At 43.1% G+C, this 16,851-nt stretch overlaps 1 long non-coding RNA gene across 1 annotated transcript in view; it reads right to left on the bottom strand.

The window, feature by feature from the left end:
* Positions 1-237: 237 nt before the first annotated feature.
* The window catches only part of LOC137038329 (uncharacterized), a 29,384-nt gene continuing 12,770 nt past the window's right edge, over positions 238-16,851 (bottom strand). The window contains exons 2-5 of the long non-coding RNA XR_010897458.1: positions 11,047-11,266; positions 4,427-4,479; positions 1,524-1,594; positions 238-591 (exon numbers count right to left, since the gene is read on the bottom strand). This is a non-coding gene — a long non-coding RNA (uncharacterized lncRNA). The remainder of the gene's footprint in view (positions 592-1,523; positions 1,595-4,426; positions 4,480-11,046; positions 11,267-16,851) is intronic.

Here is a 16,851-nt window from a genome sequence, read left to right as displayed (position 1 = left end):
CCATCTGTCTCTTGTTTGGGGGTGAAGGGGTTAATTACAGCTCAGACAACATATACTTACATGTTTATCACTTTTAGCAGTGTTTTATGTAACTGCAAAGGGTTTCCTGTAAAATGACACCAGCATGTTGAACTTAGACCACTGTATGTGTGTATGGGAAACTTTTCAATTTGGGTAGGCGGAAATGGCAGAGTAATTTAGTGTAAATACATTACTTTGTGTAAAACAAATGCCAAAGTGATGCATATCTCCAGAAAGGAGAAACTCTAAGCTTTCTAATGGTACCACATAGGACGTCAGAGCTCCTCCACAGACATTTAAAATTGAAAGTATATACATGAAGATGTCATTTCAGACAGAGTCCACAGAATTGAAATGGTTAAAGGTTATAATGAAAGCTTGAATATATAACCAGGGCGACAGTCAGCTGATGTTGGTGACATTGCCATCAGGAGTTAATTGTGCCTCTTATACAATTAGCTAATTGCAGCCAGTCTAATTGTTCAACGGAGGATGCGATTGTGTTGTTCCATCAGTAAGGAAGTCTGAAGCCCAGGAGGCTGTGTGATCAGCGGCGCAGATCTAACAATGCTGCGGGAAACAAACACAAGAGCTGTCAGCGCATCTGTCATTGTGCTCTTACATCTGAGGGTCAAGCATTTACAAGCAACAGCATTTAAACCATAGACTGTAAATAAATATGAACGTAAGTGTCCGTGACGTCGCCGAGTCGTTCTGAAGCATAAATTAAATGGAAAACGGGCCAAGAGGCGGGACGTGGGCGGAGCTTAGGTGATGTGATGACTAAAAGACAGCAGAAAAACGGCTATCTACCTGTCACTCAAAGTGGCCACGTCCTTAATTATGCAGAACTTTAAGGCTTTATATAATGTAAATGAACGAGTTATATAAAAAAAAAAAATCACCCCCCTCACAGTCATCATGAAGGGAAAAATTAGCCGTATAGACCAATTTGAACGAGGCTGTAAGCTTGTTTTATTCTGCTGTAAAGTTGGGCATTTTAACATGAGCTCAATGAGATTCTACTCCTTCTGGAGCCGCTCTAGTGGCCAGTCGAGGAATTGTAGTTTAAGTCACTTCCGTATTGGCTTCAACAGAAACTGGGGGAGGTTGCCGCTTGATTTAAACACGGTCATGTGACCGAACCTGACCTCAGATACCCCCAGGTAACCAAACCCTACGGTGATATTAAATAAGACGAGTTTGAGCGTCTATTTAGCCCGTCACGGGTTCACCCTTCAACTCATCAAATAGATGATGCATCAACTCTTGAGTGATCCGTGACAGAATTGAATTGAGAGCTTTCCACCTCATTTACCGAGGTCGAATCCAGATGAGGCAAACTCCGGCGCTCGCGTCTCGTTCTCTGAATTCTGATGCGCACATCACCCTTCAAATGAACTCACAGCGAGTTTACAAAAGTGATCAGGGAATGAATCAATGTTGTCAGGGGCCGAGATGTGTTTGTTTGTGCGTGGCTGTTTTTTATAAGCTCCTTTTACCTCAGAGGCCAAGACTTAAATTAAGAGTGCTTTGATTGAAGACGCCTGTCTGGGACGGAGATGAGGAAAGTCTGAGGAAACAGAGAGGAAAACTTTGAAAGATAAAAGCAGAGTTGACCTTAAAGATGAAGTTTCAAGTGGCACCAGACACAACACAGGAAATCCTTAGATTTGCATTTCAGATGAGTGTTGTTATGAACTAAAACTATTAAAAATTAATTTCAGTGTGCACTCTCATAAAAAAAAGTACAAAAGCTGTCACTGGGGCAGTACCATTCAGGTTGAAAAGGTACTGCCCCGGTGACAGCATTTGTACCTTTATTTATGTGTGTGTGTGTGTGTGTGTGTGTTACTGTGTATATGCATGTGTGCGTGTATGTGTATGAGACAGAGAGTGTGTGTGTGTGTCTGTCAGTGTCCTTGTTTTATTACATTGTGGGGACCAAATGTCCCGACAGTGTATTATAAACCTGAGATCAGCAGCCAGCGGTCCCCACAATGTAAATGGATTTATAAACATACTAAATGATGGTTTTTTGAAAATGTAAAAATGCAGAATGTTTCCTGTGATGGGTAGGTTTAGGGGCAGGGTGTGTGTGTGTGTGTGTGTGTGTGTGTGTGTGTGTGTGTGTGTGTGTGTGTGTGTGTGTGTGTGTGTGTGTGTGTGTGTGTGTGTGTGTGTGTGTGTGTGAGAGAGAGAGAGAGAGAGAGAGAGAGAGAGAGAGAGAGAGTGTGTGTGTGTTTTAGAGTGTGTGTTTGCAGTTGTGTTTGTGTTTGTATGTATGTGAGAGAGAGAGAGAGAGAGAGAGAGAGAGAGAGTTTGAGAGTATGTGTTTGCGTGTATGTTTGTGTGTGTATGTATGTGAGAGAGAGAGAGAGAGAGAGAGTGAGAGAGTGAGAGAGAAAGTGTGTGTGTGTGTGTGTGTGTGTGTGTGTGTGTGTGTGTGTGTGTGTGTGTGTGTGTGTGTGTGTGTGTGTGTGTGTGTGTGTGTGTGTGTGTGTGTGTATGAATAAAATAAAAACACTAAAAATGTAAAAAAATAAAATAAAATAAAAGCTCACTTAAGATAATAATAAATACAATAATAGTAAATGAATAACACAGAAATAACAAAATACTCCAGTCAGCAAAAGACCAGTGATCAGTCGAACAGATTCTCCTGCCAAAACTCAAACAAACGATCACAGTTTCTCACAGAGAACATGAGACCGACACACCAGAAGCAGATCTGCACATCTTCAGCTGCTGAAGCGGAGAACCATAACAAACACCCCTGAGAACCAGAACACGTGTGTTTGGATGATAGAGCTAAATCAACTCACTTGCTGCCAACACAGAGAATCAAATTAACTTTAAAATAAACCAAAGAATTAAGAAACTAACAAAAAGTGTACGTGTGTATGACAGAAAACCCCAGGTGGTCTTTTGTTAGCCTGGATGCCAGCCGAACTCAGCCCCGCCCACAACATTTGAGCTCGGGTTCGGTCTGGACTTGATCCATAGAGGAGTAATTATGCAGAACAGAAACTGACCAATGAGCTCATTAGGGCGGGCTTTAGCCGATGATGGACAGATGATCAACAGAGACTGACCAATGAGATAATTAGGGCGGGCTTTAGCCGATAATGGACAGATTATCAACAGAAACTGACCAATGAGATCATCAGGGTGGGCTTTAGCCGATGACGGACAGATGATCAACAGAAACTGACCAATGAGATCATCAGGGCGGGCTTCAGCCGATGATGGACAGATGATCAACAGAAACTGACCAATGAGATCATCAGGGTGGGCTTTAGCCGATGACGGACAGATGATCAACAGAAACTGACCAATGAGATCATCAGGGCGGGCTTTAGCCGATGATGGACAGATGATCAACAGAAACTGACCAATGAGATCATCAGGGCGGGCTTCAGCCGATGATGGACAGATGATCAACAGAAACTGACCAATGAGATCATCAGGGCGGGCTTTAGCCGATGACGGACAGATGACCAACAGTAACTGACCAATGAGATCATCAGGGCGGGCTTTAGCCGATGACGGACAGATGGTGGGCTTTAGACGATGATCTGGCGTTTGGGGGTAAAATGTGTGTTATTTTGGCAAGGATACTGCTAAAATTCGCACTCATGTGTCTATAAACCACATTATTGATGTCGCTTCGACCCGTGGGAAAAAACACGTACTTGGCAACACAGTGCAGTTGAGCTCTGTTGACATTTGACAACAAATGTTATGCGTCGCTCCGCTGCTCTGATTGGTTGTTGGTCTGTCCAATCGAGGTCTTTCCTGGTTGGGTTGAAACACGCCTCATAATCACAGCCCAATGAGCATCAGACTCAGATTCTGACTAGAATTGGCAAAAGACAGGCTAGTCTTTTGCAGCATTTATTATGAATATCGCACTGTTTTCAGAAGCTGTCCTGAAGGGAAGCACGCATTCGGCTCTTGGCGAGCATCCCCGGGACGGGACACGAGGAGCAGGTGTCCCAGCGGCCGCCATTCGAGGGCCTGACCCCGGAGCGGATGACACTCCACTGATGGATGGAAGATTTGGCAGGACAGATGCTGGTGTCATGATAAATCCTGTTCTCCTGTGAAATCGTGTCCGCTTTGGACCCCAGAGCGATTCTATTGGCTGAAAGAACTTTTCATGGGTAATCTGTTCAGAGCCTGATTACAATTCTATCAAAATCACGTTTTGATTTTTGCAGTTTAAATTGTGTTAAAATAGTCTTTAATGTCTTGCAAACAATGTTTAATTTACTAGTATATAACTGAAGCTATAAGTTATGAAATCAAGCATATCTCAATGTTTTTTTTTAAGTTAGCATACGTTCTAGCATAGCATACAGCTACCCGATTAGCGTAGTTTAAACACCACAGTTAGACTTACCTTAAACACCCTTTGATCAGGCATTTAAAACAGCTACCACGTTGGGTCCTTCACTGTAAAAAATAAGGCAAATTTTGAACTTTTTCAGTACAATCGACTTGGATATTTAAGTTATTTCAACTTAAATGATGTTAAACTGACTTTAAATAAATGAGATACGTCTTGTATAACTAATAAATTTGTTTTAACATTTCTTAACTTATTTTGATGAGTTAAAATGATGTAAAAACATATGTTGTCATAACTTATTGAACATATAATTTCACTTTTTTTTATTGGACACGATTTCACAGGCGGACAGGATTTGCCATGACACCGGGAATAGGCACGTCCCTGACCTCGCTTTCACACCATTCGCCTGCCGCAGAGCATTATGGGCAAGAGAGTGACAGACACACCCGGGTTTGTGGTTGGCATAATGCTGGCAGTTCTTGTTTTTTAATGAAACATTGCAGTGTTCATTATAAATGATTTATCCGTGTACATTATCATTGTGTAAAATTCCTGTTCCTGGTAATCTTGAATCAGAATAACAGCGACATCTCTTCTCTGATGATGAGACGCAACGACCCAGTGTTCGGGTAGTTTTTGTGTTACTCAGATCCTGGGTCAGACGTGACAACCCAGTGTTTGGGTAGTTTTTGTGTTACTCAGATCCTGGGTCAGACGTGACAACCCAGTGTTTGGGTAGTTTTTGTGTCACTCAGATCCTGGGTCAGACGTGACAACCCAGTGTTTGGGTAGTTTTTGTGTTACTCAGATCCTGGGTCAGACGTAACAACCCAGTGTTTGGGTAGTTTTTGTGTTACTCAGATCCTGGGTCAGACGTGACAACCCAGTGTTCGGGTAGTTTTTGTGTTACTCAGATCCTGGGTCAGACGTGACAACCCAGTGTTTGGGTAGTTTTTGTGTTACTCAGATCCTGGGTCAGACGTGACAACCCAGTGTTTGGGTAGTTTTTGTGTCACTCAGATCCTGGGTCAGACGTGACAACCCAGTGTTTGGGTAGTTTTTGTGTTACTCAGATCCTGGGTCAGACGTAACAACCCAGTGTTTGGGTAGTTTTTGTGTTACTCAGATCCTGGGTCAGACGTGACAACCCAGTGTTTGGGTAGTTTTTGTGTTACTCAGATCCTGGGTCAGACGTGACAACCCAGTGTTTGGGTAGTTTTTGTGTTACTCAGATCCTGGGTCAGACGTGACAACCCAGTGTTTGGGTAGTTTTTGTGTCACTCAGATCCTGGGTCAGACGTGACAACCCAGTGTTTGGGTAGTTTTTGTGTTACTCAGATCCTGGATCAGACGTGACAACCCAGTGTTTGGGTAGTTTTTGTGTCACTCAGATCCTGGGTCAGACGTGACAACCCAGTGTTTGGGTAGTTTTTGTGTTACTCAGATCCTGGGTCAGACGTAACAACCCAGTGTTTGGGTAGTTTTTGTGTCACTCAGATCCTGGATCAGATGTGACAACCCAGTGTTCGGGTAGTTTTTGTGTTACTCAGATCCTGGGTCAGATGTGACAACCCAGTGTTTGGGTAGTTTTTGTGTTACTCAGATCCTGGATCAGACGTGACAACCCAGTGTTTGGGTAGTTTTTGTGTTACTCAGATCCTGGGTCAGACGTGACAACCCAGTGTTTAGGTAGTTTTTGTGTTACTCAGACCCTGGATCAGACGTGACAACCCAGTGTTTGGGTAGTTTTTGTGTTACTCAGATCCTGGGTCAGACGTGACAACCCAGTGTTTGGGTAGTTTTTGTGTTACTCAGATCCTGGGTCAGACGTGACAACCCAGTGTTTGGGTAGTTTTTGTGTTACTCAGACCCTGGATCAGACGTGACAACCCAGTGTTTGGGTAGTTTTTGTGTTACTCAGATTCTGGGTCAGACGTGACAACCCAGTGTTTGGGTAGTTTTTGTGTTACTCAGATCCTGGGTCAGACGTGACAACCCAGTGTTTGGGTAGTTTTTGTGTTACTCAGATCCTGGGTCAGACGTAACAACCCAGTGTTTGGGTAGTTTTTGTGTTACTCAGATCCTGGGTCTGACGTGACAACCCAGTGTTTGGGTAGTTTTTGTGTTACTCAGATCCTGGGTCAGACATAACAACCCAGTGTTTAGGTAGTTTTTGTGTTACTCAGACCCTGGGTCAGACGTAATAACCCAGTGTTTGGGTAGTTTTTGTGTTACTCAGATCCTGGGTCTGACGTGACAACCCAGTGTTTGGGTAGTTTTTGTGTTACTCAGATCCTGGGTCAGACGTGACAACCCAGTGTTTGGGTAGTTTTTGTGTTACTCAGATCCTGGGTCTGACGTGACAACCCAGTGTTTGGGTAGTTTTTGTGTTACTCAGATCCTGGGTCAGACGCGACAACCCAGTGTTTGGGTAGTTTTTGTGTCACTCAGATCCTGGGTCAGACGTCACAACCCAGTGTTTGGGTCGTTTTTGTGTTACTCAGATCCTGGGTCAGACGTCACAACCCAGTGTTTGGGTAGTTTTTGTGTTACTCAGATCCTGGGTCAGACGTAACAACCCAGTGTTTGGGTAGTTTTTGTGTTACTCAGATCCTGGGTCAGACGTGACAACCCAGTGTTTGGGTAGTTTTTGTGTTACTCAGATCCTGGGTCAGACGTGACAACCCAGTGTTTGGGTAGTTTTTGTGTTACTCAGATCCTGGGTCAGACGTGACAACCCAGTGTTTGGGTAGTTTTTGTGTCACTCAGATCCTGGGTCAGACGTGACAACCCAGTGTTTGGGTAGTTTTTGTGTTACTCAGATCCTGGATCAGACGTGACAACCCAGTGTTTGGGTAGTTTTTGTGTCACTCAGATCCTGGGTCAGACGTGACAACCCAGTGTTTGGGTAGTTTTTGTGTTACTCAGATCCTGGGTCAGACGTAACAACCCAGTGTTTGGGTAGTTTTTGTGTCACTCAGATCCTGGATCAGATGTGACAACCCAGTGTTCGGGTAGTTTTTGTGTTACTCAGATCCTGGGTCAGATGTGACAACCCAGTGTTTGGGTAGTTTTTGTGTTACTCAGATCCTGGATCAGACGTGACAACCCAGTGTTTGGGTAGTTTTTGTGTTACTCAGATCCTGGGTCAGACGTGACAACCCAGTGTTTAGGTAGTTTTTGTGTTACTCAGACCCTGGATCAGACGTGACAACCCAGTGTTTGGGTAGTTTTTGTGTTACTCAGATCCTGGGTCAGACGTGACAACCCAGTGTTTGTGTAGTTTTTGTGTTACTCAGATCCTGGGTCAGACGTGACAACCCAGTGTTTGGGTAGTTTTTGTGTTACTCAGACCCTGGATCAGACGTGACAACCCAGTGTTTGGGTAGTTTTTGTGTTACTCAGATTCTGGGTCAGACGTGACAACCCAGTGTTTGGGTAGTTTTTGTGTTACTCAGATCCTGGGTCAGACGTGACAACCCAGTGTTTGGGTAGTTTTTGTGTTACTCAGATCCTGGGTCAGACGTAACAACCCAGTGTTTGGGTAGTTTTTGTGTTACTCAGATCCTGGGTCTGACGTGACAACCCAGTGTTTGGGTAGTTTTTGTGTTACTCAGATCCTGGGTCAGACATAACAACCCAGTGTTTAGGTAGTTTTTGTGTTACTCAGACCCTGGGTCAGACGTAATAACCCAGTGTTTGGGTAGTTTTTGTGTTACTCAGATCCTGGGTCTGACGTGACAACCCAGTGTTTGGGTAGTTTTTGTGTTACTCAGATCCTGGGTCAGACGTGACAACCCAGTGTTTGGGTAGTTTTTGTGTTACTCAGATCCTGGGTCTGACGTGACAACCCAGTGTTTGGGTAGTTTTTGTGTTACTCAGATCCTGGGTCAGACGCGACAACCCAGTGTTTGGGTAGTTTTTGTGTCACTCAGATCCTGGGTCAGACGTCACAACCCAGTGTTTGGGTCGTTTTTGTGTTACTCAGATCCTGGGTCAGACGTCACAACCCAGTGTTTGGGTAGTTTTTGTGTTACTCAGATCCTGGGTCAGACGTGACAACCCAGTGTTTGGGTAGTTTTTGTGTTACTCAGATCCTGGATCAGACGTGACAACCCAGTGTTTGGGTAGTTTTTGTGTCACTCAGATCCTGGGTCAGACGTGACAACCCAGTGTTTGGGTAGTTTTTGTGTCACTCAGATCCTGGGTCAGACGTGACAACCCAGTGTTTGGGTAGTTTTTGTGTTACTCAGATCCTGGGTCAGACGTGACAACCCAGTGTTTGGGTAGTTTTTGTGTTACTCAGATCCTGGATCAGACGTGACAACCCAGTGTTTGGGTAGTTTTTGTGTCACTCAGATCCTGGGTCAGACGTGACAACCCAGTGTTTGGGTAGTTTTTGTGTCACTCAGATCCTGGGTCAGACGTGACAACCCAGTGTTTGAGTAGTTTTTGTGTTACTCAGATCCTGGGTCAGACGTGACAACCCAGTGTTTGGGTAGTTTTTGTGTTACTCAGATCCTGGGTCAGACGTGACAACCCAGTGTTTGGGTAGTTTTTGTGTTACTCAGATCCTGGGTCAGACGTAATAACCCAGTGTTTGGGTAGTTTTTGTGTTACTCAGATCCTGGATCAGACGTGACAACCCAGTGTTTGGGTAGCTTTTGTGTTACTCAGATCCTGGATCAGACGTGACAACCCAGTGTTTGGGTATTTTTTGTGTCACTCAGATCCTGGGTCAGACGTGACAACCCAGTGTTTGGGTAGTTTTTGTGTCACTCAGATCCTGGGTCAGACGTGACAACCCAGTGTTTGGGTAGTTTTTGTGTCACTCAGATCCTGGGTCAGACGTGACAACCCAGTGTTTGGGTAGTTTTTGTGTTACTCAGATCCTGGGTCAGACGTGACAACCCAGTGTTTGGGTAGTTTTTGTGTCACTCAGATCCTGGGTCAGACGTGACGACCCAGTGTTTGGGTAGTTTTTGTGTTACTCAGATCCTGAGTTAGACGTGACAACCCAGTGTTTGGGTAGTTTTTGTGTTACTCAGACCCCGGGTCAGACGTAACAACCCAGTGTTTGGGTAGTTTTTGTGTCACTCAGATCCTGGGTCAGACGTGACGACCCAGTGTTTGGGTAGTTTTTGTGTTACTCAGATCCTGAGTTAGACGTGACAACCCAGTGTTTGGGTAGTTTTTGTGTTACTCAGACCCCGGGTCAGACGTAACAACCCAGTGTTTGGGTAGTTTTTGTGTTACTCAGACCCCGGGTCAGACGTGACAACCCAGTGTTTGGGTAGTTTTTGTGTTACTCAGATCCTGGGTCAGACGTGACAACCCAGTGTTTGGGTAGTTTTTGTGTTACTCAGATCCTGGGTCAGACGTGACAACCCAGTGTTTGGGTAGTTTTTGTGTTACTCAGATCCTGGGTCAGACGTGACAACCCAGTGTTTGGGTAGTTTTTGTGTCACTCAGATCCTGGGTCAGACGTGACAACCCAGTGTTTGGGTAGTTTTTGTGTTACTCAGATCCTGGGTCAGACGTGACAACCCAGTGTTTGGGTAGTTTTTGTGTCACTCAGATCCTGGGTCAGACGTGACGACCCAGTGTTTGGGTAGTTTTTGTGTTACTCAGATCCTGAGTTAGACGTGACAACCCAGTGTTTGGGTAGTTTTTGTGTTACTCAGACCCCGGGTCAGACGTAACAACCCAGTGTTTGGGTAGTTTTTGTGTTACTCAGATCCTGGGTCAGACGTAACAACCCAGTGTTTTTTAGAGTGCAAAAATTCAATCAATCCCCGCCCTACATTTGTTCTTGTTCCAGAAGCTTTTCCCTCGGATATGCTTCACAATAGGGGAAAAAGACGAGCACAACTTAAGTTTAATGCTGACTCTAATGAAATGAGTTTACACCAGTTCTCTCCAAGTGAACTCTAACCAACTGAGAATCACATTACCTATCAGCATCCACTAACCACAAATGTTTTAATCTCAATACATCTCAACCTCAACATAAAAAAAACGCTCTGCAAATATTTAAACTTTATTAATTGAAAAGGTGCTTTTTGATCTCATTATTCCAGTTCATTTCCCTGAACTCCATGAAACGAGGAAGAAAAACTTCCTACTAATTTTTATATTGTGTTTTTACGGTGCTTTTTGAAGCTTGAAACCTGTCATAGAAAAGAGCAGCGTGAACATTCTGCCTCTTTCTGTGAAATATGAAAAAAATATCAGGTTTGGAAGTATTAGCAACTGATAACAGAATGTTTGTTTGCATATGTGCTATTCCTGAAAGGTTATAAAGGAGTTAAACGAGAATATATAAACAGTCTGATGTCAGTGAACAAACAAACTTGTCAGAAGCTTTGCATCGCTTTTCAAGAGTGCTTTTGGAGTCTTTCAAATACATGCCATTTTCTTTGACATTTTGTTATCTGATGCAATGAAAAAATGTAGTATTTCTTGGGGCACTGTATGCTTCAATGCATTTCATAACTAAAAGTGTACTCATAAATTACAAAAATAAACAAAAAGTAAGTGTTGGTCAAATGTTTCTCATTGTCTTTGCTGTCATGCGTCTGATGATATCTTTGTCTCGGTCAAAGCTGCTCATTTGCTGCTCTCCCTCCTGTGGCGTCTGTGAGGAGACATAGAAGATTGAATCTCACCTTGCAAAACTCTTCTAAGGCACGTTACATCACCACACCGGGATGTTTTGGCTTTCTGCTAATTTCACATGGAGCACAACATGCTGCGGCCATATGCTGCTCCAGGTGGATGAGGTATCCAGGCAACGGCGCCAAAGCAGCAGGACCGTTTCCTCACAAATTAGAGCATCTCTCCAGCCGAAGGTTCAAGCAGAACAAAACACCATCAGCACACTCCTCTCTGAAACAAAGCAAAGCGGCGATTAGTTACCTCCTCTAACAATGAGAAAGAACAGAGCAGCCTAAAGTAAAGCGAGTGTTTCCGTTCATTTCCCCATTCATAACACAAACTACATGACCCCGAGATCACAGTAATGATTCTAGTTGATTTCTGCTACATTAGCTGAATATTAGGTCATGCAAAGGAACAGACTAGTCATGTTTCTGGAAGTGGACATCAAGACAAATATTAGTCCTTGATTTCCATGCATCTAATAATTTCTGGACAGTAGCCCAGACAGAAACACGTGGATTTGTACACACTCCCCAATAAAAGCCAAAGCTCCAATCTGGCCCTGTGTCTTTGCATTTATTCACAAAATTATAGCCATTTTATATATTTTAGTCTAATGACATTTATTGATGATTTGGAAGCACTGATCCCATAATTTGCATTCAGACAGACAGAATCATACGAAACTGTCATTACGGCACTTAAACGTGTAAACGATCAACTTAATTCGCATTATAAAATTGCAAATATGGTATATTTTATACATCATTAGCGCTCTTATAAATGTCAGTTCTCTCAAGAATATTTCACTAGATAAATGCCAAGTTTTCCATGTTTATGGCAGCATGTTTAACATTTCAAGCACAGAAAATCTCTGTCGAGTTTCACACGGCCATAAAATTGGTGGTATAGTTGGTAGCATCCAAATATATTAAAGTAGCATATTTGATCATTTTTTCAGTCTCTCATTACTAATATATAATGAACAGTTAACATTAGTGTAGCAGCTTATTTCCACCATGGAATATATAAAAAAGGTCATTGTGAATTGCAAGAAAATTGACATTATTGAAATTCTGAATTTACATCTTGCAATTCTCACAAAGTCAGAAATGCAAGATTTAAAGTCAGAATTCTGAAAAAAAAGACAGAATTGTGAAAGAAGAAAAATCAGAGAGAAAAACTCAGGAGTCCCAAGATACAGTGGGGCAAAAAAGTATTTAGTCAGCCACTAATTGTGCAAGTTCTCCCACTTAAAAAGATGAGAGAGGCCTGTCATTTTCGTCATAGGTACACTTTAACTATGAGAGACAGAATGAGGTGGAAAAATCCAGAAAAATAACACTGATTTTTAAAGATTTTATTTGCAAATTATGGTGGAAAATAAGTATTTGGTCACCTACAAAAAAGTAAGATTTCTGGCTCTCACAGAACACTTTATTAGGAGGCTCCTCTGACCTCCACTCGTTACCTGTATTAATGGCTCCAGTTTGAACTCGTTTTCAGTATAAAAGACACATCTGTCCACAACCTCAAACAGTCAGACTCCAAACTCCACCCTGGTCAAGACCAAAAAGCTATCAAAGGACACCAGAAAAGTGTAGACCTGCACCAGGCTGGTATGACTGAATCTGCAATCGGTAAGCAGCTTGGTGTTAAGAAATCAACTGTGGGAGCAATTATTAGAAAATGGAAGACATACAAGACCACTGATAATCTCCCTCGATCTGGGGCTCCACGCAAGATCTCACCCCGTGGGGTCAAGATCATCACAAGAACGGTGAGCAAAAATCCTAGAACCACACGGGGGGACCTAGTGAATGACCTGCAGAGAGCTGGGACCAAAGTAACAAAGGCTAACATCAGTAACACATTACGCCGCCTGGGACTCAAATCCTGCAGTGCTAGACGTGTCCCCCTGCTTAAGCCAGTACATGTCCGGGCCCGTCTAAAGTTTGCTACAGAGCATTTGGATGATCCAGAAGCGGATTGGGAGAATGTCATATGGTCAGATGAAACCAAAATATAACTTTTTGGTAAAAACTCAACTTGTTGTGTTTGAAGGAGAAAGAATGCTGAGTTGCACCAATCCTACTGTGAAGCATTGGGGGGGAAACATCATGCTTTGGGACTGTTTTTCTGCAAAGGGACCAGGATGACTCATCCGTGTATTGTGAGATTGAGTAAAAACATTCTTCCATCAGCAAGGGCATTGAAGATGAAACGTGGCTGGGTCTTTCAGCATGACAATGATCCCAAACACACCGCCCGGGCAACGAAGGAGTGGCTTCGTAAGAAGCATGTCAAGGTCCTGGAGTGGCCTAACCAGTCTCCAGATCTCAACCCCATAGAAAATCTTTGGAGGGAGTTGAAAATCTGTGTTGCCCAGCCACAGCCCCAAATCATCACTGCTCTAGTGGAAATCTGTGGAGGAATCGGCCAAACTACCAGCAACAGCGTGTAAAAACCTTGTGGCGACTTACAGAAAACGTTTGACCTCTGTCTTTGCCAACAAAGGGTATAATTAAATATTAAGACCAAATACTTATTTTCCACCATAATTTGCAAATAAAAATGTGATTTTCTGGATTTTTCCCCCTCATTCTGTCTCTCACCCCTCATTTACACTGAACACGTGTGCGGCTGCGACACGGCTACCGGAGCTGATCGCGCCCATTCTAGTCAATGCTTGTGTTTACACCGGCCGCGGCGCGGCGCATTTCAGAAGCTACCCAGAAGCAGCTCTACGCGCCGCTTCGCTAAATATAGGTATCTAGTCTATTTTTGACGGACGTGCGTCCAAGTCGCACAGGAAATACAAAATAAAAGTAAAAAATCCCTGTCAATTTCAAAATAAACACCCTGTGCAGACTCCCAAACGTATTGCATGTATATTGGCAATATAGCCTGGGTAGGAGACAAGAAATGGACGTCGGACAGGCAAATCACGTGGTCTCACGCATCCAGTCGCTCCATTTCTGATATGCTCCCGGTGTGAGTTAGCACCGCGTGGAGGACGGCATAAAACCTTGTTGCAGCCGTAATGCGCCGCACACGTGTTCAGTGTAAATGAGGGGTCATAGTTTAAGTGTACCTATGATGAAAATTACAGGCCTCTCTCCTCTTTTTAAGTGGGAGAACATGCACAATTGGTGGCTGACTAAATACTTTTTTGCCCCACTGTATAAAATTAGAGTTAAAAAAAAAATCATCAGAATTGTGAAATGGAAACTCAGAATTAAGAGAAAAAAGTCCAAATGAACAGATGTAAACAAAATTCTGAGAAAAAAGCAAAGCAGCAATTACCTTTTTTATTCCACAGCGGAAACAAGCTCCCATAAAACAGAGCTCAACCGCTTGATCTTACAGCGGAGGAAATAACAAGCCCTTTTAGCATTCTGCTGGAAAAATGTTTCATGACACCTACTTAATACAATGGATTTTCCCCCCATCTGCAGGATCTGTGTCCAATTTTTTAGTGCAATTGAAAAATGGCACAGGAAGTCTTTAAGAAGTGCACTATGACTACCGAGCCACAAATATGCGGTGAGCTGCTTTTAGGATCGACTCTCTGCTGCAGGACGGAATGCACACGGATCTAAATATGGAAAGAGCACAAATAATGAAGTGCAGCTGGGGTTCAGCTCCCATGTGACGAGGTGCTATTGTTGCTGGGACGTTTTTGAGGCATTTATTCTGAGAAACACATCAAAACGGGCACCTTCATTAGCGCAGGCCGCCGTTCCGTATCTGTGGAGAAACCGGATCTCCAGACGGCCTTATCCAACACTGAGGATGACGAGAGGCTTGACTTCTGCGGGAGGAAGGACATCTGTGTGGGCTTCAATGTGGCCCATGATTAATAGAGTAAAGGTGAAGGGAGGCAACACCTTTGGCTCGGTGGATCTTAATGCCGAACATGAGCTATTCCCATCGGACCCACCACAAAGACACACTACATCTAATGAGGGCAAGGCTGGAGTTCAGGTTCAGGCTGTGAGGTAATTCTGACTCCATCAAAACCTTCTGTAGAGCTTCTATGGTGCAAATTGACCATAGAAACCGCGGCTGGGTGAACATTTTTGAACAGTGAGTGAAATAAAAAGGGAAACACAGAGTCATGCCATCCCAAGCTCCTCTATAACATCATTCACTTAAACAGATGTAGCACAAGCTACAAAATTACTGGGAAATGTTTGTCTGGCTATCACCAGACCAAGCTCAATTTAAGATTGAACATTAATCTGGGGAGTCTGCTCTGTATTTTCTACTGCACAAGAGGCGTGATCAACATGCATAGTTTATATTAGGTCTGTGCAATATATCGAAATATCGCAATATGCATATCGCAATATGCATATCGCAATGGCTCACAATATCTGAATGATTTTGATAGGCTACTTCAACATTGTGAAAAGTGTTTAGGTCACACATTGGGCAGAGAATAGACTGTTACTTATGTGACTTGCTGGAAGTTAAAAAGATTTATTAAATGCAATAATTTGCGAAAAACAATAACTGTGACACGCACCGAACCGTGAACAATTTGTGACACTAATGTTTGCTAAAACGCTACTGGTCACTTTCAGAAGTTGTAGCGATGCTTTCTTTTACCAGAAAGAATGTGAAACACAAATGGTTTCATTCTCAGTTTTTAAATATTTTTTTAAAATATAATTGAAATAGATTTTACACACTAATTTCAATATCGTATCGCATATCGAATATCGAATTATTTAACAAGATATCGCAAATCGCATTTTCCTTCAATATCGCACAGCCCTAGTTTAAATGACGCCGTACGCAATTGGATAGTCCTTCAACCAATCAGACCACAAGAGGCGTGATCAACGGGCCACGACCCATCGTTTCTCTATCCATCATCATGTCAATCCAGCCAATAGCGTGCCAGGTGGATAAGTCAGTCTGTGATTGGTTCCCGCAAAAGTGTAACAGAAGCAGTAGAAATTAATGTACCGTTTCCAGACTGAGTGCAAAATCAAATCGCCGGCAGATCAGGCGGGGTTTACCCAGTCAAGGGAAATGTTGCATCCTGATTTAAGTGTATTTTGTCTTATTAGACTGCCAGATTTTTCCCTTTTTCTCAACTTTTACTGACATATAAGATAAAAACAATCTATTAAATCAACAGGTATGTAGTGTTGCGTTATTAAGTCTCATTTCAATGATTTTTTACCTATTTTAAAAGTACATTTGATTAAAACACTAAAATATAATCCCAAAAATAGGATTTTTCTTAGTGCATTCCTAAGAGAGCTCTATTTAAGCTCTATTTCCCCAAATGAATCCCTAATTTCCCGATTATTTGTGCATCCGAGCATATGCTCCTATAAAAAAGGCCTGTATCTTTACCTTATCCTCTGTAAGCCCCAGGAAATGGCTTTTGTGCTTCAACAGACAAGACAGAGATCCTGCAGCCCAGCATCTGTTGACAAGCTTGACTTGCTTCCATTACTGGCCCAGAGCTTAACGGAGAAACTCAATCTAACTTGGCAGAGAGTCAGGAAGCTTTTCCTGCTCAATTCTTTCCCACAGAACAATGCGCTCTTAATTAAAGAGGCTAACAAGTAAGATACAGGAAGAGAGAGGGCCGTCTCTGCACATTACGCTCTCAGAGAGATCTTTCATCGCATGCATCCGTCCATCATACTTCTGAATACTAAAGCAGAAGAGATGCACTTGTTTAAAACACTCAGCACATTCGCTGCATGGTTGAGGGAAGGGATTGTGGGTAATCGGTGGCCCGCTGGGACAGGACAGGAAAAACAGAGGAGAGAGGTTTTTATATTCTT

This window comes from Pseudorasbora parva, chromosome 13, assembly GCF_024679245.1.
Source record: "Pseudorasbora parva isolate DD20220531a chromosome 13, ASM2467924v1, whole genome shotgun sequence".
Classification (NCBI taxonomy): Eukaryota; Metazoa; Chordata; class Actinopteri; order Cypriniformes; family Gobionidae; genus Pseudorasbora; species Pseudorasbora parva.
This window is presented reverse-complemented; position numbering and strand designations above follow the sequence as displayed.